This window comes from Cebus imitator, unplaced genomic scaffold (genome assembly GCF_001604975.1).
Source record: "Cebus imitator isolate Cc_AM_T3 unplaced genomic scaffold, Cebus_imitator-1.0 Scaffold24, whole genome shotgun sequence".
Classification (NCBI taxonomy): domain Eukaryota; kingdom Metazoa; phylum Chordata; class Mammalia; order Primates; family Cebidae; genus Cebus; species Cebus imitator.
Window position 1 is genome coordinate 6,728,662 of NW_016107339.1, and position 27,648 is coordinate 6,756,309.

The 27,648-nt window shown below is 38.5% G+C and overlaps 1 long non-coding RNA gene across 1 annotated transcript; it reads right to left on the bottom strand.

Annotated features, from left to right (window-relative positions):
• Positions 1 to 3,121: 3,121 nt before the first annotated feature.
• On the bottom strand, positions 3,122 to 25,836 carry LOC108299944. The gene is made up of 3 exons (XR_001823174.2): positions 25,200 to 25,836; positions 17,153 to 17,257; positions 3,122 to 6,906 (listed from the first exon to the last, which is right to left on the bottom strand). It is a non-coding gene; the product is annotated as an uncharacterized LOC108299944 (long non-coding RNA).
• Between the last annotated feature and the right edge of the window lie 1,812 nt (positions 25,837 to 27,648).

Consider the following 27,648-nt stretch of genomic DNA (forward strand, 5'->3'; position numbering starts at 1 on the left):
TCAAGTTATCATCCCAAGCATTGAACTAAAAGTTTTAGGATCTCCACAGAGGGCAGTTTCTCCAGCAACTTACTGAGCTGTGTGTGATGCTCTAGGAGTGGATCTAGCTCACAGGGGACAGGATGTAATAGGAAAATCATTAGAGTGTGCTTACATGACACAAAGAAATGGTGTGGAAGGATTGGGCCCCAGGCACTTCCATCTTGAACTACACAATAATCACTAGGGCTGTGAGCTAGTGTTGGATCCAATAGGAAAGATTTATTTTATAAAGAATGTTAGAAGTTATCATGAATGCAGAATTGCATCCCCCAATAGGTATCTTTGAAAATGAAGAGAAACAGTGCAACTATAGTTGGTTAATGATTTCATTATTTAGTCAAAATAATAATTATCAAATAGACAACAAGAGCAGTCATTATAGTAAAAGCCAGTAGGAAGTATAATTTAAAGAAGGGGTCAGACTGAGAAAACGTTAAGTAAAGCTTGAAGTAAAATGAAATGGCGAGCTGTAACACACAGTGAATAAAAGAATAGACTCACAAAATAGTCCAGCCAGAAGGACTTTTGGTGATAACGAAGCCTATAGTAGTTAAGTGACTTGGCTGAGTCATGAAGCCAACCAACGGGTAACTGAACCCTTCAGGTCTTCTTGTCCAGTGCTTCTCCCAATAAATTGTATAGCCTCTGAAAAAACACTGTCATTTTGCCTTAGAATTATTACTAGAAAAATCCATTTTCCTTATTTATTTTTCAATTTTTATATTGAACTTGTATCTCCAAATTATTCAAATAAGCTACTTTAAAATCACCCTTCAAAGAATAACTGAAAATTATACTCACATGAGAATCACATCAAGATACTGGGGGCTTTGAAACCATACCCACAATTCTCACCAAAAAAAAAAAAAAAAACTTTGGACTATTAGTTATTATAACTATTTTCCTATAATAGAACATGCATTTCCTCAAAATTCCAAAAACTCAGAAAAATAGCTTTTTAAGGAAAGTTATAATGACCGAAGGCTTCTCTCTGAATTAAACAGTGTGTGATTATTCTCCTGAATAATGTACAAAGATCTGGGGAGAATGTATTAACTTATTCATTACACAAAGAAGGAGGAATATTAAGTGGTATTAATCTTTAAAACAGAAACTAAGCAGGGATGCAGCATCTGTGAGTTAGAAACCCAAACCAGAGTTGATAAAACGCTTATACTTAAACATTGATGAATCTAAGAAAAAGCAAGTAAAGGATACAGATTTAAAATGCATTATTGAGTGGAAATGGAAACAGAAAAAAATTTTCAAGAGTCATTCTTGTAGTTGACACTGCTGTTACAGCATTTTGTTGATGATGGAATGTAAAATAAAATTTGTACATAACAGCAGATGGGACATTTCTATGTATATGGCCAGAGTCATCAATTTATTGTGCTGTGTCATAGAAAAAGAAAGTATCGATCATAGCAGTCAACTCTGAAGAAAATCCTCAACATAGAATTAGAGGGTCCACTGGGAAAAACTAGGCTCTTGCTTTGAGACAGGTGAGGTCTTGATAGTTACTTTTATACATGAGATTAAGAGCCCATCAGTGGCTTCTCTAAGAGGCTACAGGTACCATGAAACACCATAACACCAAGAGAAGCCAAAGCTTCATAGTTACCACATTACCTGTTGACTTGCTCTGCGTATATTACTGAACCTCATACAATTTGCTGCACTGAAAATTTTTTTGCCTATATTGCAAAAACATTAAGAATTTACAAAATCAACGTCATTTTTGGAGCATAACTATGCATCTTATGTTACCTGTGAATTTGTTTAATGTGTAAAATAAAATGTAATGTCAACAAGAGATAGCATTATATGAGCACCAAAGTATCTATTGTTGTCAATAATCCTTGGACAGCATATTAAAGTGAATCCTTGAAAAAGACAGAATTGTTCCACTAAATATGTAAAAAAGGATGATTAATGATAAAATAACTAAATACCAAATTTGGGTTTCTTCTTCTTTACAAAAATTCCCAAGATAAATTACCTAAAAATATTTGCAACCACTAGGATAGTAAGAAAATACTTAGGATTACACTTCACTGTCTTTTGTGAACTCCTAGTAATGAGTCAATTTGAGTAAAATCTGCAGGTAAGACCTCAACAACTGAATGTCTGGCTCAGGAAGTGTTCAGCTTTATTAAACATCTGATGGTCTTAGGTCTGAATATAAACCCCATTCAGAGTGCTGTTTATTATAGACAGTTCTTTTGAGTTAACATATTTGTAGTCACCACTATGAATGTCAGTTATCATCAGTTTATTTCTTAGCCATAAAAATGATCCCAACTTTTGGAATCTACTTTCTAGTAGCTAAATCTCTGGTCCCAGTTTATTTTCCATTTCAAAGTTAAAGTCAAATGTAAAATATATTGCCACTGTGAGTGTTCCAGTTAGCTGAAAATGTTCTATGCTCTGTCCATTTTTAAATGTTAAAATGTGACTTAGAAATCCAAAGGTAGTACATCTACAATAAAATTATAAATTTCATTTTACAAAAGTTACAAATGTATGCTTGTTTGTCACAATAACATTGTGACATAAAGAAGTGTGTTACTACTACTGAAACTCAAAAAGGTTGGGTCATTCTCTAATTGTTCTCTCACAATTCCCATTCAACCTGTTAGTAATTCCTGGTGCTTCTACTCCCAGAAAGAACCCAGAATCCAACCATTTCCATGGGCAGCCACCTCCTGAGGCCCTCCATCATCTCTCACCTGCATTACGACAATAGCTGGCAAATAGTGTTCCTGTTTCTTTTTTTTTTTTTTTTTTTTTTTTTTTTTTTTTTTTTTTTTTTTTTTTTTTTTTTTTTTTTTTGAGACGGAGTTTCGCTCTTGTTACCCAGGCTGGAGTGCAATGGCGCGATCTCGGCTCACCGCAACCTCCGCCTCCTGGGTTCAGGCAATTCTCCTGCCTCAGCCTCCTGAGTAGCTGGGATTACAAGCACGCGCCACCATGCCCAGCTAATTTTTTGTAGTTTTAGTAGAGACGGGGTTTCACCATGTTGACCAGGATGGTCTCGATCTCTTGACCTCGTGATCCACCCGCCTCGGCCTCCCAAAGTGCTGGGATTACAGGCTTGAGCCACCGCGCCCGGCCTAGTGTTCCTGTTTCAAGTCACTTCTTCTATCAGTATCAAGAGCATTTATTTTAAAATATGCACCAGATCTTATTACTGTTTTGCCAGAACCCTGCAGTGAATCCCATTTCACTTAGGATAAAGGCTGAATGCAGCTGTAAACATGATGACAAGATCCCACTTGCTCTTCTCTTCTGTATCTCTTGTACCTTACCTCCTACTCGTCCCCGCTTTGCTCACCTTTCTACAGCCACCCTCATCCGCATACTATTTTTCAAACACACAAGGGCATGCTCCTGCTTCAGATGCTGGGAACTGGCTTTTTCTGCTGCTCTTGCCTCAAATGTTCACATGACCTCCTTCTCCATCTACTTGGAATCGCTGTTCAGTTCTTACCTATCTGGTGAAACCTATCCTTACCATCTGTTTACAATTACAACTTTAGCCAGGCACAATTGTGTGCACTTGTTCCCAGCTACTTGGGAGGCTGAGGCGGGAGAATTGGTGAGCCCAGGACTCTAAGTCCAACCTGGGCAACATAGTAAGATGTCATCTTTAAAAAACATAATTTTTTAAATTGCAACTTCTCTAACACTCTTTAGTCTTGATTCCTCTATTTTATAAATCATGACACTTATGTTTTGTTTGCCCTCAAATCCTCCCCACCTTCTGTTAGAATGGAAGCTCATAAGGAAGGATTTCTATCGATGTGTCCTGAGTACCTAAAACAGTTTCTACAACACATCATTCTCTCTATAAAAATAAGCTAAATAAATAAATGAAAAAAACATACATGAGAGCTCAAACGAGTATTTTTTTTCCTTGTTGCTACTATTGTTTTGTTCCTAATTGGGTTAGAGCAGCCTGATAGGCTCTGGGAGCACCTTTACTTGGGATTAGTCATATAACCCAGTGAGACAAAAAATAACTGATAAAGTGAAGAATATCCAGTTTCCTGCAGTGGTCTGTAAAAATCTAACAGGTTTGTATTTTCAATATGTGCAATATAGTGCTAAGTTTAGTCATGGCCCCTGGATTAAACAGCATCAGAAAAAGACTCCATGTGTCCTATACAGTAATGTGAGGACAAAGTAGAATGGAAATTGGTGGCCAGTCTGGGATTTCATTAAATGTGTCAGTCAGGTAGAGAAAGGAAATTTCGTTAGCCCAGAGTACATTGCTCATCACATGCCAAGAAACTATGCAAAGATACTTCTGGTCAAATGGCTCTGCCTTCTCCTGGGTTAACAGGAAACCCAGGGTCACAGCTATGGAAAAAGGGGCAGTGGTGGCCATAATAAAAGATTAGAAAATATGAACTATTTATACCTATTGTCATTCAAAATTGACAATGCACTCGCATTTGTTATAAGACCTCAAAACAAAAATAAATAAATAAATAAATAAATAAAATACTAAGATTATATTCTTATAAAGGATTCAGGGAACCCTGCATTCTAATTATCATGGGCATTATATTTAAAGTCTCTCCAACCCCTTTAAACAGAATTTTCAAATGTATTCTCTGATTGATTTTTTTTTTTTACTTGAAGCTGAATAAGAAAAATGATCATTTGCCTAATGGAAAGACATGACCATTTAAAATCAGCTTTCTGATTCAAATAATGCTTATCATCAAAAGGATGTCTTTTAATGTTTAGAAAATACTATAAAATGGATTTTTGTGCTGGCAATACCCTATAGATATTTGCTTAAAGGGATAATGTCCCAGCGGAATTTATTTTAGTACCAACATCTGAATTTAAGCAGGCACATTGTATTAGAAACCTTTACTTACAAAAGAATCAGTTGGAATTAAATTATTTAAGTATGCCTCTTGGTTTCAGCCAACTACATAAAGATGTATCTCAGAATTTGAACTTGTAATAAAGTACAGCCTTGCCATTTGTGCAAAATCTGGCAAATACAATGCATAATTAGAAAATGTGCCTGACTATTGGGAAAATGAAACTCATCCACCTAGGCTTAGACAATTTGTTTGCTCCATATTTCAAGCAAATAAATATTTCAAATTCTTTCACAAAAGGAAGGGAAAGCTGCAATATACTCTGTTCATAAAGGTCAACTTTCTCTAATAGGAAAAGCATGTGCATTTTGATGTTAGACAGACTTAGGTTCAAATCCTGGCTCTAACATTTACTTACCATATAATATTTGGGTGTTACTTAACTAAGTCTCAGTTCCCTCATTCTGTAATATGAGGGAATAATAGGGAGGTACTTACCTCAATGAGTTGTTTATGCTGATTATAAACGATAATACATGAAAATCATCTTATGCATAGGAAGTAATAAAATAAATGGAAGTTATTGTTCATATTCTTAAAAAAATCATACTAATATGCTAAAATACTCTGGTACCCTAGAAGAAAGGAAAAGGACATACCTGAAAAAAGGCTATAGGTTTTTTTTAATGTTATTTTATCTTTCCTCTCCTTTCTCACTGTTATCTGTCTTCTGGAAAACTGCTGTCTCTCATCTAATGATGAGAATGCCTTCTCAAGACTTCTAATCACCACCCTCCTAACTTCAACATAGCTAATTAATTAGCCTCCAGATCAATTGACCTAGTAGTACATCCCTTTGATAATATAATTTCCCATGTGAAAAACTTTGGTAATTCCCTGTTACATACTAAGTAAAACTGAGACTTCTGAATTTAACATTTAAGGCTCTCAAAAACTTTGCACACATTGCTTTTTATGTCCTATCTTCTCCAATTTATCCACACATAGCATACACTGCAGTTAATCCACTCTACTCAGTCTTCTAACCATATTTGATAAGAGGAGCTTAAAAAGAATGAAACAGAAATGCAATAAGGGTGAGCTATTCTTGGTACCCAGTTTAAGGGACATATGTCTAAATTTGATAGCTACTTACCATTTATTTTCCCTACAAAGTAATTCCCTTTAGCTCCAAGGTCTGTTTCCTTTTTGTCTTAGGGAACTGTATAGTGTCCCTTAGAAAGTGGGCTGTGATTAGGTGGTCTAAGCTGGGATGGTTAGAATTGAAGTGACTTTGGCATTGCTGGACACAGAGGACAGACAGAGATCTAAGTGAGGCCTTTAGCCTAGTTTGAGAAGAACAGCTAACTCTACCTAGGAAAAATTTTCAATGCCCATGGAAAGGTGGAAAGGTATCTTACATCAGAAAATGCCAAAATCCCATCAGGACATAATAAAGTCAATAGTGAAAGCTCAAAGGGAAAGCATTTCCAGTTTGTGGTCAGGGTGACTGCAGGTTTTCTCCTCCTCTTTCATGATGTCACTTTTGATACACATATTATGAAATATGAGCTTTGCTGTATAATTTTAAGGGGAAGTCTATTGCAAAGAATATTAAGTGCAGATTCATTAAAACATTGGTTGACATGCACAGCAGCAGCACTGGCTGCCATGGTGAGGGAAGCTCCCATAAAGTCTCAAAAATCTGAAAAACCAATCAGCCTCTTGATTATTTGTGTTCCCTGGGAAACCAGGAAAGTTTCAGCTCTGATGGTACTAATTTTGTGCTAATAACACTTAGTCTGCACCTTCCCATCTCTATGTGCCTGTTATACCAACCTCCTTTCTGTAAACTTACCCTGTGAAAATCCTTCCCAGCTCAATAGTGTATCCTTCATGAAGCTCCCCTTCCTTCCCTACTCCTTTCCTCTGGCAGAAAATGTTTTCTCCTCCAATTCCTACTGTAGATTGTAGCACAATGTTGTAGTTATTTGTTCTCATGTTACAGCCCATTTTATACCTGAAGGTAAAAAAAAAAGGCAGCAGGTGAAGGTTTTTGCTTTGTAATTTTATTATTTCTCTATAATTCCTAGGGCCTTATATACAGGAAGCACTCAGTAAATATTGGCTACAAAAATGAATCAAAACAGAATATGTGTTGGTTTCCCTAGTCGCTTCTTAGAATTAGGGAAGATAATCTTTGAAGTGCATCTTGAAGGCTGACAAAAGGACAATGGACAAATTGTAGGAGTGGACATAATAGGAAACTGTTCTCTAGGCAGAGAGAATTCATGTAGCAGGGCAGGGAAATCAGAAACAGCATGGCATGGTTGAGAAACTACAATAAATTCAGCATGGCTGGAGTGCAGCAATATTTGCTCATATTTCAGAAGGCACTAAAGAACAAGTCTGATGTGCTAAGAGGAATTGTGGAGAATGTTTTGTTGATAAGGAAATGCTGGGCCTGTGATCTGTTTTACATGCCTTTGTGGACTAAAATTATCTTAATAAGGCAGTTTACTCAAAAGAGCTTCCTTTGTGGCTATAGATGCAGTGTTCTTGCTTCTTTTTATTCTCCTCAAAAATAGAAAAGCACTGGCAGCACTCCTAAATTCTAGTCAGAAACCTTAAATTTTTCTAGAGTGGTTAGTTGGGTTACTTCTAAAAATCTATCATAATTCTAGTACCAGCCTTCACCAATGCATAAATAAGTTTTGTCTTCCAACTATATTTATAAGCCAGTTGACTAGAACTTGGAAGGCAGACCACTATAGAAAAGATGGCAGTTAATTTCCTTGGCTCATTCATGGTTTTCAGGCTTTGGGCTCACTGATTTCTCTCCACTACCCTACACTGTCTCCCACTTTTCTTTCCTTTTTAACTTCACCTTTCACTAAGCCCCCACACTGTTTGCTGAATGTCACATGCACATGTGCAATTGTACAAAGTACCATTTTATACAAGTAAGATTTGGAAGTACTCACTTCCAAACCTCAGTATTTTCAAGGTACCAATGGACATAGTCAAAGATTTTGTCATACAAATCATTGTAAATATATAGTATCATGAAAGTGCATCTATCCTTTTTCACTTGTACAAATTATTGGCACACTGAGACCAAAGTCTTGGAGGCCCGATACTTGTGAATGTCACTGAAATCTAGTAAATATTAGAAAAATAATAAAGTTGTTTTGGGAGGATCCCAGATGGCCAAATAGGAACAGCTCTGAAGTGCGGTTCCCAGCAAGAACAATGCAGAGGGTGATTACTCACTGCATTTCAAAACAAGTTTTCACTGCCCGCAGAACAGAGGATTCCAGGCCGAAAAGCACCATGAGTTTTCAGCACAGCTGGTGCTGCAGGTTGGCACACAGAAATGCACACAAATCTGGTCGGCCATTTCAACTGGCACCTGGAATGCCTGGGAGACAGAGCCACCCACTCAACTGAAAGGGAGGGGGCTCAGACAGGGAGCCAGGTGATTTGGATGGGCGGGTACCACCCCCACAAAACAAGCAATCTGAAACGCTCTGGATTGAGAGTTTCACAGCAAGCGCACCTGGACCCGGGATGGTCCAGCTCAGTGAGGAGAAGGGCGTCCGCCACTACTGAGGCAGTATGCCAATACCAAGGCAGTTCACATAGCAGCTGGGCAGAGCCTGTGGCAGCTCAGCAACACCTCTGCTGGCAGACTGTGACCAGACTACTCCACATGGAGCAGGGCATCTATAAAAAAAGGGAGCAGCACATCAGGAACTTATAAATAAAGCCAACCTTCCTAGGTCAGAGCACCTGGGAAAAGAGGCGGTTATGAGTTCCGCTGCAGCAGACTAAAACATTCCCACCCAGCAGCTCTGCACAGAACAGTGGAGGTCCTAGCACAGCACTTGAGCTCCTATAAGGGACAGACTGTCTTCTCAAGCAGCTCCCCAACTCCTGTATACCCAGAGACACCTCATAAAGGAGAGCTCAGGCTGACATCTGGCAGATACCCTTCTGGGACAAAGAGGAAACTGGTAACAACCCTTACTGTTCTGCAGCACCCGAGGGTGATCCCCAGGCAAGCAGGGTCTGGAGTGGACTTTAGCAGTCCTGCAGCAGAGGGGCCTGACTGTTAGAAGGAAAACTAAGAAACAGAATAAAATAGCTTCAACATCAACAAAAAGGATGTCCACTCAGAGACCCCATCCAAAATTAACCAGCTACAAACACCACAGGTAGAAAAAGCCACGAAGATGGGAAGAAACCAGCAAAAAAAGGATGAAAACACCAAAAAACAGAACACCTCTCCTCCTCCAAAGGATCACAACTCCTCACCAGCAAAGGATCAAAGATGGATGGAGAATGAATCTGATGAATTAACAGAAACAGGCGTCAGAAGGTGGGTAATAACAAACTTCTCAGAGCTAAAAGAACATGAGCTAAAAGAACATGTGCTAACGCAATGCAAACAAACTAAGAACCTAGAAGAAAGGATAGATGAGATGTTAACTAGAATAAACAGCTGAGAGAAGAATATAAATGACTTGATGGAGCTGAAAAACACAGCATGAGAACTTGGTGAAGCATACACAAGTTTCAATAGCCGAATCCACCAAGCAGAAGAAAGAGTATCAGAGATTGAAGATCAACTCAGTGAAATAAAACAAGAAGTCAAGAATAGAGGCAAAAGAGTGAAAAGAAATAAACAAAGCCTCCAAGAAATATGGGATTATGTGAAAAGACCTAATCTACATTTGATAGGTATACCTGAATGCTACGGAAAGAATGAATCTAAGCTGGAAAACACTTTCCAGGATATTATCCAAGAGAACTTCCCTAACCTAGCAAGGCAAGCCACCATACAAGTCCAGGAAAAACAGACAACACGACAAAGATATTCCACAAGAATAACAACCCCAAGGCACATAATCATCAGATTCGCCAGCATTGAAATGAAGGAAAAAATGCTAAAGGCAGCCAGAGAGAAAGATGAGGTTACCCACAAAGGGGAGCCCATCAGACTCACAGCAGATCTCTCTGCAGAAACCCTACAAGCCAGAAGACAGTGGGGACCAATATTCAACAACCTTAAAGAAAAGAACATTCAACCTAGAATTTCATATCCAGCCACACTAAGCTTCATAAGCGAAGGGAAATAAAATTGTTTACAGACTAGCAATTGCTGAGAGATTTCATCACCACCAGGCCTGCCTTACAAGAGCTCCTGAAAGAAGCACTAAATAAGGAAAGGAACAACCAGTACTAGCCACTCCAAAAACATACCAAACGGTAAAGACCATTGACATAATGAAGAAAATGCATCAACTAATGGGCAAAACATCCAGCTAGCAGCAAAATGGCAGGATCAAATTCACAAATAATAATATTAACCTTCAATGTAAATGAGCTAAAAGCTCCAATCAATAGAGACAGACTGGCAAGTTGGATAAAAAGTCAAGACCCATTGCTATGCAATATTCAGGAAACCCATCTCACGTGCAAGGACACACATAGGCTCAAAACAAAGGGATGGAGGAAGATTAAGCAAGCAAATGGAGAGCAAAAAAAAGCAGGAGTTGCAATCCTAGTCTCTGATAACACAGACTTTAAACCAACAAAGATCAAAAGAGACAAAGAAGGGCATTACCTGATGGTAAAAGGATCAATGCAACAAGAAGGGCTAACGATCCTAAATATATACACACCCAATACAGGAGCACTCAGATACATAAAGCAGGTTCTTAATGACTACAAATAGACTTAGACTCCCACACAAAAATAGGAGACTTTAACACTCCACTGTCAATATTATACAGATCAACAGACAGAAAATTAACAAGGATATCCAGGACTTGAACTCAGAGCTGGACCAAGTGGACCTAATAGACATCTACAGAACTCTCCACCCCAAATCCACAGAATATACATTCTTCTTAGCACCACATCACACCCACTCTAAAATTGACCACATATTTGGAAGTAAATCACTCCTCAGCAAATGTAAAAGAATGGAAATCATAACAAACAGTCTCTCAAACAACAGGACAATTAAATAAGAACTCAGAATTAAGAAACTAACTCAGAACCACACAACTTCATGGAAACTGAACAACCTGCTCCTGAATGTCAACTAGATAAACAATAAAATGAAGGCAGAAATAAAGATGTTCTTTGAAACCAATGAGAATGAAGGCACAACGTACCAGAATCTCTGGGACACATTTAAAGCAGTGTCTGGAGGGAAATATATAGCAATAAATGCCCACCAGAGAAGCAAGGAAATATCTAAAATCGACACCCTATCATCAAAATTGAAACAGCTAAAGGAGGAAGATCAAAAAACTCAAAAGCTAGCAGAAGACAAGAAATAACTAAGATCAGAGCAGAACTGAAGAGACAGAAACAGAAAAAAAACCTTCAAAAAATCAAGGGGCTAGTTTTTTGAAAAGATCAACAAAATAGACAGACTGCTAGCCAGAATGAAAAAAAAAGGGAGAAGAATCAAATAGATGCAATAAAAAACGATAAGGGGGATATCACCACAGATTCCACAGAAATACAAACCACCATCAGAGACTACTACAAACAACCCTATGCACATAAACCAGTAAACCTGAAAGAAATGGATAAATTCCTGGATACTTGCATGCTCCCAAGCCTAAACCAGGAAGTAGTTGAAACCTTGAACAGATCAATAACAAGGGCTGAAGTCGAGGCAGCAATTAATAGCCTACCAACCAAACGTACAAAGAGGAGCTGGTAACATTCCTTCTGAAACTATTCCAAACAACCCCAAAAAAGGGAATCCTTCCCAAATCATTTTATGAGACCAAAATATCCTGACACCAAAACCCAGCAGAGACTTAACAAAAAAAGAAAACTTCTGGTCAATATCCATGATGAACATCAATGCAAAAATCTTAATAAAATACTGGCAAACTAACTGCAACAGCACATCAAAAAGCTTATCCATCACGATCAAGTAGGCTTTATCCCAGGATGCAAGGCTGGTTCATCATATGCAAGTCTATAAACGTAATCCACCACATAAACAGAATCAAAGTCAAAAACCACATGATTATCTCAATAGATGCAGAGGAGGCCTTCAACAAATTTCAATAAAATAAAAATTCTCAATAAACTAGGTATCTATGGAACATATCTCAAAATGATAAAAGCTATTTACGACAAACCTACAGCCAATGTCATAATAAATGGGCAAAAACTAGAAGCATTCCCTTTGAAATCTGGCACTAGACAAGGATGCCCTTTCTCACCACACCTATTCAATATAGTATTGGAAGTTCTAGCCAGAGCAATTGGGCAAAAATAAAAAAATAAATAAAGGGTATTCAATTAGGAAAGGAGGAAGTCAAATTGTCTCTCTTTGCAGACGGCATGATTGTTTATTTAGAAGACCCAATCATCTCAGCCCAAAGTCTCCTTAAACTGATAAGCAACTTCAGCAAAGTCTCAGGATACAAAATCAACGTGCAGAAATCACAAGCATTTCTATACACCAATAACAGACAAGCAGAGAGCCAAATAATGAGCAAACTCGCATTCACAATTGCTACAAAGAGAATGAAATACCTAGGAATACAACTAACAAAGGATGTAAAGTACCTCTTCAAGGACAACTACCAACCACTGCCCAAGGAAATAAAAAAGGACACAAACAGATGGGAAAATATTCCAAGCTCATGGTTAGAGCATGGAATGTTTTCCATTGTGAAAATGGCCATACTGCCCAGAGTAATTTACAGATGCAATGCTATCCCCATCAAGCTACCAATGACCTCTTCAGAGAACTGGAAAAAACCACCTTAAACTTCGTATGGAACCAAAAGAGGGCCCACATAGCCAAGACAATCCTAAGCAAAAAGAACAAAGCTGGAGGCATCACGCAACCTGACTTTATGCTACAAGGATACAGTAATCAAAACAGCATGGTACTGGTACCAAAACAGAGATATAGACCAATGGAACAGAACAGAGGCCTTGGAAGCAATGCATACATCTACAACCAACTGACGTTTGACAAACCTGACAAAAACAAGCAATGAGGGAAGGATTCCCTGTTTAATAAATGATGTTGGGAAAACTGGCTAGCAGTGTGCAGAAAGAAGAAACTAGACCTGTTCCTGACATCGTACACTAAAAGTAACTCCAGGTGGATTAAAGACTTAAACATAAAATCTGACACCATAAAAATCCTAGAATAAAATCTAGGCAGAACCATTTAGGACATAGGCATAGGCTAGCACTTCATGACTAAAACACCAAAAGCATTGGCAACAAAAGCCAAAATAGACAAATGGGACCTAATTAAACTCTAGAGCTTCCGTACAGCCAAAGAAACAATCATTAGAGTGAACTGGCAACCAACAGAATGGGAAAAAAATTTTACAATCTACCTATCTGACAAAGGGCTAATATCCAGAATCTACAAAGAACTAAAACAGATTTACAAGAAAAAAATAAATCCATTCAAAAGTGGGTGAAGGACACGAACAGACACTTTTCAAAAGAAGCCATATATAAGGCCAACAAACTTATGAAAAAATGCCCATCATCACTGATTATTAGAGAAATGCAAATCAAAACCACATTGAGATACCACCTCATGTCAGTTATAATGGCGATCATTAAAAAATCTGGAGACAACAGATGCTAGAGAGGATGTGGAGAAATAGGAACACTTTTACACTGTTGGTGGGAGTATAAATTAGTTCAACCATTGTGGAAGACAGTGTGGTGCTTCCTCAAGGACCTGGAAAAAGAAATTCCATTTGACCCAGCAATCCCATTACTGGGTATATACCCAAAGGATTATAAATAGTTCTATTATAAAGATACATGCACACGTATGTTCATAGTGGCACTGACCTGCAAAGACCTGGAACCAACCCAAATGCCCATGAACGATAGACTGGACAAGGAAAATGTGGCACATATACACCATGGAATACTATGCAGCCATTAAAAAACGATGCGTTCGTGTCCTTTGTAGCGACATGGTTGAATCTGGAAACCATCATTCTCAGCAAACTGACACAAGAACATAAAATGAAACACCATATGTTCTCACTCATAGGCGGGTGTTGAACAATGACAACACAGGGACACAGGGAGGGGAGCATCTCACACCGGGGTCTGTTGCGGGGGGCCAAGGGAGGGACAGTGGTGGGTGGGGAGGTTGGGGAGGGATAACATGGGGATAAATGCCAGATGTAGGTGATGAGGGATGGAGGCAGCAAACCACATTGCCATCTATGTACCTATGCAACAATCCTGCATGATCTGCACATGTACCCCAGAACCTAAAGTACAATTTTAAAAATTAAATAAATAAATAATAAAGTTGTTTTGAGATGGAACAGGGGCCCCATTTTGGAGCCTACTATGTTCCTTCCTTCCCTCCTCTCACCACTGCATGGAAATAAAGAAATAAAATTTAATCCTTTCAAAGGAAATTCCAGGAACCTAGCTAGCCCTGCAACCAGCAATTAAAGAAGTACATGAACAACCTGCCAAACAAGAATACAGCAAGAGTTTAAACAATAGTCACTCAACTAACATAAGAGTCACAAGATATTTTGTTCTCTATAGAAACTAAAGACAGCAACTTGACACATGTCCTTGAATTGTTTCTCAGAAAAACAAGGACCCCCACCAGATGCAAAGTATGGACTGCTTTCATGTACGTCTCAGACTAGAACCAAAAAATGGATAAGGAAGTCCCAGAAATTCCCCAGCCCTTAACTCACTTTAGCAATCCCCTCATCCCTTGCCTTTAAAAACCCTTGCTTGTAAGCCTATCAGGGTGTTCAAGTCTTAAGCATTAGCTGCCTGCTCTCCTTGCTTGGCCTTAGCTGCTTGCTCTCCTAAATGCCTTTCTTTCTCCTACTGCATACCTTTGTGTTGGTGTTTGCCTTTACTTCCCAGGGATAGTGAGTAGGTTCAGTGATAGCCTCTGTATCTGCGTCACCTCCTTCAGAGAACTGTAAGTACTTCAAGACCCTCACTTAAAGTAGAGCATGGCTTTCATTCATTACTTTAGGCATCATTGTATTTTAATAAAAACTCTACTATGTACCATGCACTCTGCTAAGCATTTTCCATAAATTATATAAACTTTGATAAGGTAAGTGCCACCAATGTGATCTTCATTTTATGTTGAAACAGGTGAATTAAACTTCTCACAGTCAGAAAATTTGTTAGTGGCAGACTCAGGACTTAAATCCAAGTCTGTTGACAACAAACACCATGCTTTTTCATTTTATATGTATGTCAAAAGACAATATTACAACAAATTTAGCTTAAAGATCTAGTTGGGTTTTGTGATTCTAGAATGGAGCAACACCTCACTCCATAAAACAGAATGAGTATTCCATTGAGCTCAGCAGAGGAGGTTGGTTGTATAGGCAGAAAAGAGCTGAAGAAAGCAGAAACAGAAAAAAAAGCAGATCAGTCATTTCAACATTACTTCCTTGTAGGATTAAAACAGAGGGGACTTCCTTATTGCTGACTCAGGTTGACTGGAACCTCCTGGGATTTTTTTAGAAAAACTAGTGCATTTCAAAGTCAATCATTGACTTTTGCTTCATGTTGTTAAAGTATATACTTCACTCTCTATAACCTTCAAGATTTAAAAAAAACTATGTACATTAAATTTTAAAACTAGTTTTCATGATAAGACCTTTCTATTGCTTCCTTCCTTTAGCTTTTAAATTAATTTCAAAGACCTTCATTCTAATATGTTTTGCTTGTAAAAATTTGCTTTCAAAATTATATAAAATTATTTTCTTAAAAAAATGTTTAACTTTCCACCTGGTAAAGCCACTCATTTTCATTCAAGGAAGAAATAGCCCTTTATATATTTCATTTGTTTGTCAATCTTGCATCATTTTTTAAAATTACTATTATTTGAGGTAAATAAGCCTTAGTTAATAGGCTTAGCATTTGCAAACAATTAATTTTACAGATAAAGATAACACCCTGGTATTATCATTGTGCACACTTGACAATGCAAACACATCTATTTGCATACTTATCCTCAGATTTTCAAACATATCCTCATTAAAAGCAGTTCCAGGAAAAACATAGCCTCCCTGGAATTTATGTTGTTAAGCATTCAGTCTATTCAATAATGCTTTTTTATTAGTCTCTATGCAATTTTAACCTCATAATCAAAAGATGCTAAATTATTATTGAAAGTTTATGTCGAGTACTTTGTTCAATATTACAGAATCTTTGGATCTCAGACCTCCTACTACATCATTACCAAGAGCTTAGATAAACTGTCCTTTTAGCAGCTGCGAATCTATAAGGCTCTGCAGCAAATTGATTCTTGCTTCCTCAGAAGAAAGGATTCATCTGAGCGGCAGAAAGCAGAGTGAGAGACCAAGGCAAGTTATAGAGCAGGGGTGAAAGTTTATTAAAAAGCTTTAGAGCAGGAATAAAAAGTAGTAAAGTGCATTTGAAAGAGGGCCAACCAGGTGAGTTGAGAGAGATTCAAGTGCACTGTTTGATCTATGACTTGGGATTTTATACATTGGTATGCTTCTGGGGTTTTGTGTCTCTTTACCACTGATTCTTCCCTTGAGGAAGGGTGCCCACATGCCTGATGGCCTGCCAGCACTTGAGAAGGGGCTAAGTGTGTTTACTGAAATTGTGCACATGTGTATTTACTAAAGTTGTGCAGTGTGTTTACTGAAGTTGTTCACAAAATAATTTGAGGCATTCTCCCCTTACCAGTCAAGTGTTCCTAGAGGAAGGTCATATACCAGTTAAATGCCAACATTTTGCTTCTTGGTGTGCATGCTTGAGCCCACTGGCCCAATTCCTGACATCTTATCAGGAAGCTGCTGATCACCAGCTTCAGGTATTTTTTAATCAATCAGGAGACGACTGCCTTTCCCTGGCACCAGCTGCAACCAATTATTATTCTAGCGAGACCGTTTAATAACTGCCTGACCAACGCCATCACCTGATGGTTGCCTGATATTTCTAGGGGGAGGGGGAAGGACAGGACCTTCTCCTGCTGCTTATGTCTGACTAACTACCTACTCTAACATTTCCCCCCTCAAGAGTCCAAGACCCCAGTTTTTTGGGAAAGTGGATGAAGGTCAGTCTTCTATAATTATTTCCTGCTGACAGAGGGGTGGCAGTGGTTGTTCTATGGGTCTTGGCCTCTTGCTAACTGTCAGGGCAGGGTGGCTAGATAGGTTTGTGAAAGTGGTATTTCACTAGGTCCAAGAGAGACAAGGGTATGGTTTTACCTCTCTCATGTCCCTCTGATGGGCAGTCTAGGGCTTATGTAGAAGGGTGACTTGAATATTGACAGGACAGTATCCCTCACTGAGAATCACCTGGAACTTGATGGCCTGAAGGCAAAAGGAGAAAAATTGAGTTATTATATTTAGGAGACATGGACCAAAAAGGAGCAAACATAGGAAACTAACAAGTGGACCTAAAAAGGGAAGAACCCAGAGAACCATTTCCAGGTTCCTTCCCAGTTTAACCAACCCTGAGAGGCTTGTTCCCTTAAATGGGAGACTTACTTTACAAGTTGTCTGATGTTGTCTTGTGCTTTGCCTGATTGATTTAACCTAAAGCAACATTTTTCATCTAAGGTTAAACAAAACTCCCTGTGCTGCCATTAACTTATCTAATCATGGGTGATTCTGGAGGACTATGGCTGACAAAGAGTCAATTTGTTTTTGCATAATTGTTAAGGTTTTAACCATGGTGTCACTGTTGTTGGCTATTTCCTTTAAAAGTTGGCTATAGGTCAAGTAGGCTTTTGTGATTCCAACAATTCTGGCTCTTGTACTGGCTGTACTACCAAGTCCCATGAGAAGGAGAATTAATTGGATAGCCCTCTTCACATTGGACAAAATGGAATACCCATAGATAGATACCAGAAAAGAAAGATTGCCAGGCTTTATAAACATGTCCAGGGATCCATAGTGCGTGGTACGAGTTCCAGTCCAGTTAGTGGGAAGGCATTGGTGAACTGATTGGCCATAAATATGGAAGATTTTTCTGGTTTTAAGACAAGTACAGATGTCCAAATGAGATAAGATTCTGACTCTTCAGCATAACTGTGGGCATGGCTAACTCCAGATGTCTCCAGGCCTTACCTAGAATTTAATGGCTTTAAAGCAGGCAAGTTGTACAGTTAACAGTCATAGTAGCTGTTTATGAACCGTTTAGCAGGCTTAATAACCTTTAACATTGTACAACTTTTTTTTAATAAATTCCCTTTAATGCCTTGCACAAACCATCTATGACATACTTTGACTTTTTGACTTGTCCCCTTTTTAAACAGTCATTTTACTTTATGGCAAGTATTTATTGTACGAGATCCTTTCTCATATAAAATCTCTTTTCATTATAATCTTCGTTACCAAAAAATACCTTTTTATCTTTATAACCTTTAAATTTAGACAAAAGTTCTTTTTTTTTCCTGTTAGGAAGTTATTGTTTGTACAACATGTTGCTGTGCGAGTCCAGTGAAGGAGGAACAGACAAGAAGGTTATATGCATATAGCAGAAATTATTCCCCCTCAAGATATTGCTTATTTAATTTTTTCTAGGGCTTGTCTGAATAATTGTGGGCTATTTCAACCCCTGAAGTAAAACCGTCCAGGTTTAAGTTATTTGTTCAAAATTTAGGTAGCTTTCCTGGGAGAAACAGGGCTATTAGAGAGAAAGATGAACTCAGAGGCTGTATAAATATTAACCTGGTACCCATTTTGGAAATCATATTTTTGCTTCAAAAAGGAGTTAGGTATTTAGATATTACTAGGGACTAATGGGACAATGCTAATTGCTCCCTTAATATAAAGGGATGTGAATCATTTTTTTTGGAAGGAGAGGGTGTCATTTGCCCCCATTACCTGACAGGATATGGAGAAAAGTTGCTTACAGAAGATTAACACAGAGTAGGCAGCTCTTGAACCCTAATGGGAAATTTATAATTTTACTTGCTGCCTCCAGAGTTGCCATTGGCTTTGTCTTGTTGATGATAATATCTGATTTGGAAGCACTCTTGGGGCAGAGAGCCCTTTCAGCTCAAGGCCACCAGGGATTGGAATTCTCTCCTGGGGCCTTTTGACCCTCAGGGTAGTTCCATTTTCAGTGGCCAAGCTTGAGGAATAGGGGGCAAGCCATGTGGGAGTTTTTCCTGTTTATTCTATTGGGACAGTTTGCCTTCCAGTGGTCTGGGCTATCACACAAATGGCAGTTACCAGAAAGGATATTCTGAGGACAACCTGGAGCAAGCTGGAGTTCTTGTAAAGAAATCAGTAGTTGAGCCTGCCTCTTGTACCTGCACTTCTCCTTCTCTTTATCCCTGTCTTCCTTGTCCTGATCTTGGTTATAAAAACCTGCAGAGGCTAATCTAAGAACTTCCTGCATAAGGGCACTGAGTTTTAAGGTTGAATTTTGTAATTTTCTCCCAGTTCATTTTTAAGACAAAGAAAATCTAATTTGTCATTTTAAGGTTGGAGGGGATCAAACTTTTCCCAGTTTTTGAGGATGCATCCAAGGGGCATGTCCTGTGGTATGAAGATGTGATTCCCTATCTATCTCCAAAGAGAGAATGGAAAAAAAAAAAAAAAAAAAAAAAAAAAAAAAAAAAAAAAAAAAAAAAAAAAAAAAAAAAAAAAAAAAAAACAGGAAAAAGAAGGTATCCCCTCTTATCTCCCTATCATCCTTTCCTGAACAGGGCATCCCCCAGTTTGTCCTTAGGGTTCCAGAATGAACCCGTCTCATCACAATTACCCACTTAGAGGCAATACCAGAGCAAACAGGGGCCCCATAGTCATCCTTGGGATTCCAGAATGAACTGTTCTTACCAGGTACCCCTAACCTTGCTTTTATCTCTGTTTTCATGGTCATCTGTTTTGTGCTTATAGTCTGGGACCAGCCTCATCTCTGTCCTATGGGTACTTTTTTACTTTTTGAGATAAGGTCTCCCTCTGTCACCCATGTTGGAGTACAGTGGTACGATCTCAACTCACTGCAACCTGCACCTCCCAGGCTCAAGCAATTCTCCCACCTGGGCCTCCTGAGTAGCTGGGACTACAGGGATATGCCACCAAGCCTGCCCACTTTTTTGTATTTTTTGTAGAAATGGGGTTTTGCCATGTTGCCCAGACAGGCCTCAAACTCCCGAGCTCAAGTGATCTGCCCGGTTGGCCTCCCAAAGTGCTGGGAGTACAGGTGTGAACCACCATGCCCGGCCCCTATGGATATCTCTTCTGCCTGTGGCCATGGGCCAGCCTATATCCCTGTTTCCATGACCTTATAGTGACTCTTACTCAAAGCATTCCAGCAAAATGATTATCTCTTTCCTCAGATTCCTATTTCCTATGTTCATTAAGTAGACATGAAGTCTATTTTTCAGCCAAGTGCCACAAGAGGGCTGGACTTCCCTCCCTTCTAATATGACCTTGAAAGTCCTTATTCAAATTGAGAAGGGCATAGAAGTGTTTAGAGGAAGGGAGAAAAAATTTCTATTTGGAGTTACTTGTCCTCCTGGGGTAACATGCAGAACAAATGCTTAAGCAGACACAGCAATCCCTCTGCTACAAAAGGAAGCAAGAGGGATATTCATGGAAAGCCTTCACACACTTGCAAAAACAGCAGCCCCTGGATTGAGAGGGCAACATTTATTCACCCTATTGACATAAAGGAACAACCTCTAGAGGACTTGGGGCCTGAGATAAGGGCTGGAAAGTGACAAAGGAAAATTCCCTCCGCCCAAAAGGGTGCTAACTCAAAACAAGCAAGTAGGCAGAGTCCTTAAAGAGGCCAGCCACGGAGTGAGGTCCTATGCAGGTGGACAAACCGCTTCAAAAACCACCCAAAAACTTGGCCTGGAGCATAACAGGGGTGAAAAGCATATAGTAAGTCATAAGAAGCTGGCAGAACAGGGTTTCTTGTTCCAACTTGTGTCTGTCCCAAAAATAAACCAACAATACCTGCAAGGGAGCCTGTTTCTTTGCTCCTGCACAAACAGCAAGAGCCATGGGCACAAGAATAACAGAGAATGTACGTCTAAGGCCAAGAGGGAAGTCATGTGGCATACAAAGTCAGAGTAGAAAAGAGGCAGGCTTGCTCCCAAAGAAGACACTCTGGCAGGTGCACCAAGTCATTTCAGAGTACACACAGAGAAAACAGGAGAATAGGTGGTGTGTGTTTTGGGGAAAGAGCCTATTTTAGTTAAAAAGCAGAGGAAACCCCAGACATTGCATGATCTCAGCTTTAGTCCTGCCACTCTCACGAGCCTCCTGTCCAGTAGGGCCATTAGTGTCTAAGGCTTACTCAGTGTGGACCACAAGGTCCTTCCCACCCCAACAAGCCACCCATCATGGTGAGCTGCCAGATCAATGGGGGGCACTGAGCAGCTGTGGCTGAGAGGAATCATTCTGGGGATTGGCTAGTAAGCATGAGAGCAAAAGGGGAGAAGAAAACCATGTATGCGGCTGAACACATCCAGCCAAAGAAGGTGAGGTGTAGAGGTGTCTTACCTCTAGAGAATGTATCCAAGTTGTGTGGCACCAAAGTATGTTAGCAGCAGCTAATCCATACAGGTCTGAAACAACTAAGTTTTTGCCTCCTCAGAGGAAAGAATTCATCTGAGGGGCAGAAGGCAGAGTAAGAGACCAAGGCAAGTTTTAGAGCAGGAATGAAAGTTTATTTAAAAAAAAGTGTTAGGCTGGGCACCATGGCTCATGCCTGTAATCCCAGCACTTTGGGAGGCAGAGGTGGGCAGATCATCTGAGATCAGGAGTTTGAGACCAGCCTGACCAACATGGAGAAACCCCATCTCTACTAAAAATACAAAATTATCTGGGTGTGGTGACACATGCCTGTAATCTCAACTACTTTTGAATCTGGGGGGTAGAGGTTGCAGTGAGCTGAAATCCCACTACTGCACTCCAGCCTGCACAACAAGAACAAAACTCCGTCTCAAAAAAACAAACAAAAAACAAAAAGAAATAAAAAGGTTTTAGAGGAGCATCAAAAGAAAGTAGACTAGACTTGGAAGAGGGCCAAGCAAGTAACTTGAGCGATCAAGGGCACTATTTGGCATTTGAGCTGGGGTTTTACACATGGGCATGCCTCTGGAGCTTTGCATCTCTTCTTTCCTGATTCTTCCTTTGGGGTGGGCTGCCCACATGCACAGTGGCTTGCCAGCACTTGGGAGGGGCCACCTGTGCAGTGTGTTTACTGAAGTTGTACACAGGCTCATTTGAGGTGTTGTTCCCTTACCTGTCAAGTGTTCCTAGAGGAGGGTCATAAACCAGTTAAACTCTGCCATTTCGCCTCTTAGTGTACATGCTTGAGCCCACTCCCCCAACTCCTGAGCTCTTATCAGGAAGCTGTGAATCACCAACTTTAGATGTTTTCTATTCATTGGGAGTCCGCCTTTCCCTGGCATCAGTTGTGACCAGTTATTATTTTAGAGAGTGTTTAACAACTGCCAGACCATCACTCGATGGTTGCCTGACACTTCTTGTCGGGGGCTACTCTCCTACCCTGCTGATGTCTTCCTAGCTATCTACTCTAATAGTCCTACCCCAAATCGTATTTACTTTTCTTTACTAGCCATTAGGACTGTGCCTCCACAGACATGTCTTTGTTGTGTTGTGTTGTGTTTTGTTTTGTTTTGTTTTGTTTTGTTTTGTTTTGTTTTGTTTTGTTTTGTTTTGTTTTGTTTTGTTTGAGACAGAGTCTCACTCTGTCACCCAGGCTAGAGTGCAGTGACACAATCTTGGCTCACTGTAGCCTCCAGTTTCTGGGGTCAAGTGATTCTTATGCTTCAGCCACTGAAGTAGCTGGGATTACAAGGCATGTGCCACCATGCCCAGCTAATTTTTATATTTTTAGTAGAGATAGGGTCTCACCATATTGTCCAGGCTGGTCCGAAACTCCTGACCTCATGTGATCTGCATGCCTCAGCTTCCCAATGTGCTGGGATTACAGGCATTAGCCATCTCCCAGCCCAGACATGTCTTAAAGAGAAAAACAGGGGCTGGGCATGGTGGCTCATGCCTGTAATTCCAGCACTTTGGGATGTTGAGGCGTGTGGATCACAAAGTCAGGAGAACAAGACCATCCTGGCCAATGTGGTGAAACCATGTCTCTTCTCAAAGTACAAAAATTAGCTGGGCATGGTAGTACATTCCTGTAATCCCAGCTACTCAGGAGACTGAAGCAGGAGAATTACTTGAACTAGGAAGTCAGAGGTTGTAGTGAGTGGAGATCATGCCACTGCACTACAGCCTGGTGACAGAGTGAGACTCCATCGTAAAAAAAAGAGAGAGAGAGAGAGAGAGAAATAAAAAATGATTAGCATCATTTATTGCTTTTTTTTTCAAGGTGTTTAACAGTAACCACTTCTAACAAATTTCAGAGATTTTTTTTAAATTCATAATCTGTTTATTTCAGGATAGGCATGGTCTAAATTCTCAGTCAAATCTTTGGCAGTGGCTAAAATGAAAGGACAAACAGCAACTCACCTTCCTTTTCTATTCCGACCTACATGAATACTTCTTTTCCTTCTTTATCTATACAGCCATTCAAAGTATGGATAACTGCTGGTGGCCTTCTAACACAGTGTGATCCTACCCAGGAGGCTTCACCAGTCAAATGAAGTGGTAACAACTACCTAATCTTTATTACACATCTAAAAATTTCTAAATGTCAAGTATGAAAAACTGAAAGAAATAATTAGTAAAGCATGTATCTCTAATTATTTTACTTTGAAACTCAGCTTTCACTTCTTAAAAATTTCCTCAATTTTTTAATACAAGGTTACTTCCTTAGTAAGATTTTTATAATACAACTTTAAAATTAAGAAGTAATATTATGCTTAATTGTGAAAAACTAAAATTGAAATCGGGGTGAGAGGAGTATGCTAATTATCATCACTAGCAGTAAACATTATCTTACAAGTGTTAGCCAACACAGTTAAATAAGTAATTGAAAATAAGAATATAAATAATATAAATATGAAAATGGAAAAAATAAAATGGTAATTATTTACAGATGATATGACAGTCTATCTGGAAACTGCAAAATTATCTATTGAAAAATCATTAAAATAGTAAGGTGTGTCTTAATGCAAATGGTTTACAAAATTAATATGCAAAATCAATACCTTCCCTTCACAGATATCTCCACAACTTTTATGCATAATGTGTTTCTGAAAGGCACTACCAAGGCCAAACAATGAATATACACAATAAAGGGAAGGTGGAATGTGGAATATGGAATATAACATAAAAAGTTTTATGAACATATTAAATAAAGATATTTCTTTAGTAAATGAGGTAGGATGTAAAGCTAATAAAATGAAGCATCTATGTGCATTTTCACACTAACCCCTACAAGCTAACATGTTCTTTCCATCTGGCTCCTAAACTCCTTCTTTCACAGTAGGAACCAAAAAGGAGGTCATGACACTTCTATGATACCTCATGGTCAAAATTTATGAGTCCTTTTTATACATCGACTTTTCTCATTATTGTATCATTATCTTAGATAAGTGTCTTCTATCCATAGGAATTCAGAAACATATTTATTTGGTAATACCTTCACTGAAACTTAACCTAGTAATAGAGCTGAAGAGAAGAATAGCTTTACTAAGCCTGAAGTCATAAGATAATTATAGAATCCCCATTTATAGCACACTGTTTTGATACATTCTTTAATGCTATCTTTCCAACATTTAATATATGTCCCTTTTTGTTCATTTTCATCACAATTAAACAATAATTGCATATAGACAATGAGTAGTCAGTTGAGGCTGGTTTGAGCTTTTTGGCAAGTCTATTTTAATTTTTGCCTCAATTGTGACTAATTTTAGAAGACTTATGCTTCCATCACTAGTATTAGCATATTTATTTTCCACTTTTCCCAGTAATTTTCTAAAAATGCTAAGGAAAAAATGGAATATATAGTCAACTATTTCCTCAAACATAGACCCAAAAATATCCAGACTGCGAAATTCAACTACTAGCTGTCAAGGGGGCAGGCTAGCATTTAAAATAGCTTAAGTTGTGTGTTTATTAGCTGAGAGATGAAAACTTAAATTTGGAAAATGAAAAATGGTTTAGAAGTAGCATTACACTATATGATATACAAGTGGGCAAGGTGCATGAGACAAAGTCACAAAAGTTGAAAATGATTACAGAGACAAAATTTTTTTAATTACTAAAATAGCAATAGAAAAGGTTAAGAATTTAGGAATAAATTTGTTCCAGTTATCTATTGTTATATATTAAATCACCCCCAAATTTAGTGGCTTACCAAAACAATGATCATTTGGTTATCTCTTATAATGTCTTAGGCCCAGGCACTCAGAAAGGTCTCAGCTCAAAGACTTTGGCTTAGCGCTTCCCTTGAAGTTGAGGTCAGATAGTGGCTGAAACTGAAGCAGCAGGGCACAGGAGCAGCAGGGCTTCCTCCAAAATTGGCAACCTCAAGGTAATTTGCAATCAGCCTTCTTACATGGCAACTATAGACCTTAAGAGAGACCATTCCACCTTTAAAATGTGAAATCTGTTTCATTGCCTAGCATTGGATGGAAATGGAAAGCATTTTATGTCATAAAAAGCATAGCCTCTGAAGTCATGAAGAATCACTTCCATTGCTTTCTTTTGGTTGCGAATGAGTTGCAAACCCACCCAGACTGAAGAAGAGAATTTGACTTTACCTCCTGATGGAGGCAAGGCAAGAGTTGCAAGGTACAGTGAATATATTGCAATTTTCTTTGGGAAAAAAAAAAAAAACTATCCGCCACCAAATCTGCAATGAACTATGCAGAATCCACATGGAAAGAACTATATAAGCTTAAAGTAAGTTTAAAAAGAGAATATTAATAATCATATTTTAAAATGTTTAACATTATATGCCAATAAGAAATTTCAAATTAAAACAATGATGAGATACTACTACAGGCCTCTTAGAATGGTCAGAATTCAACTAACAACACTAAATGATGACAAGGATGTGGAGCAACAGGAACTCTGATCCATCGCTGGTGGGAACACAAAAGAATGCAGCCAGTTTGAAAGACAGTTTGGCAGCTTCTTTCGAAACTAAACAAATTTGTATCATATGATCCAGCAATTGATAGGGGTATATGAGAACTCCCTAAACTTTCTGCCCAATTTTCTATGACCCTAAAACTGCTCTAAAAAATACAACCTATTTTTTTTTTTTTAAGAAAATGAGAGGGAGAAGATACAGGTTGATAGATGTTCTTGAGTGGTAGAACGTATCATATCATAAGATGCCATTGTCCCCAAAGTAAATTTATCAGCTTAATACAATCTCAATCTAAACTCTAATGGGATTGTGTTTTGAAACTTGACAAAATGATTTTAAAGTTGGTATTGAAGAGTAAACTATTAACCTGAGGACTTAAAGAGTCAAAGGCCAGAGGAAATGACACACTTCCTAGGAGTGCTGTGAGGATTGAAGGAATCAACAGAGGTAGAGCACTTGGAAAACGTCTGGAGTAGAACAAGTGCTCAGTAAATATTAACCATTATTGGACTGAAAAATGTATCTATATGATTACTCCTAATATAATTCTTCTCAAGGTGGGAAACAATGAAAATGACTTGAGGTGAAATATATGAGACTAATGTGTGCTGTAGTAAAAGAAAGAAAATAAATGATTTGGTAAGTAGAGGGACAAGTGAAATCTAGAGGGTCAATTTTAAGATAAAATAAAACCATATCTGTGCGCTATGTGCATGAGTCTGTGAGAAGGGAAATTATGATCATTTATGAGAGTTAAGGGATAGTTTCTGGATTCCTTCCCTTGAATAGGAAATAGGGAATAAGATATATGAATATAGCTCACAAGCAGAGGAATAGTCCTGACCTAGCAGTTTATTCTTACTCTCAAGAGAGGGAACAAGTTATATGGATACAGTTGCTAGTAGGAAGGTATGTAGTCAAGCCTGGTAGATCGGATTCCCCAGACACTGCATGCTAACAACCTCCCTAAGTAATTGTTATTCTTCATAGAGTTTGACAACCACTACTCTATATAAACACATTCATGTATGGGAAACTGAGGCTTAAGAAAACAAAAATATTTGTCTCAGATTGAATACCTCTTTTGTAGCATCACCAGGACGAGCTTCCAGCCTTTTCTGTTTTCACTATACAAACACTAATAAAGTGAAAATGAGTGTTATAGAAAGTTAGTAAACGTTCTTCTATAACCATGTAGTCATTTGATCTTAATATGGACAATCTACTTCAAATTTTCCAGCTTTTACAATTCACTGTGAAATATGACACTAAGTTAATAGTGTTAAAGCCTAATTTGAAGATTGTCTCAAAATCCAAAAACACAAATAAAAATAGATTCCTACATTTTTATATAAAATAATGCCATTGGAAATTTTTGTTCAGCACAACCCATCTTTGTAAAAAATAAAATAAAATAAAAACTTCTGCTGTGCCATTTATTAAATCTTGCTGATTGGTTTAGGACATAATTTTCTATTTACTAGAATATTTTTCCTGAGATAGAGATTGAATTCGTGACTTTCATTGTCTCACTGTCCTACATTAAGTTCACTCAGAGGAATTTCTTCCCACATGGATTAAAAGCATGTATGCCTAGCAACATGTTGTTTGCTTTTTTCTTCAACTTTTAAATTCTGGGGTAGATGTCCAGGATATGCAGATGTGTTACTTAGGTAAATGTGTACCATGGTGATTTGTTGCACAGATT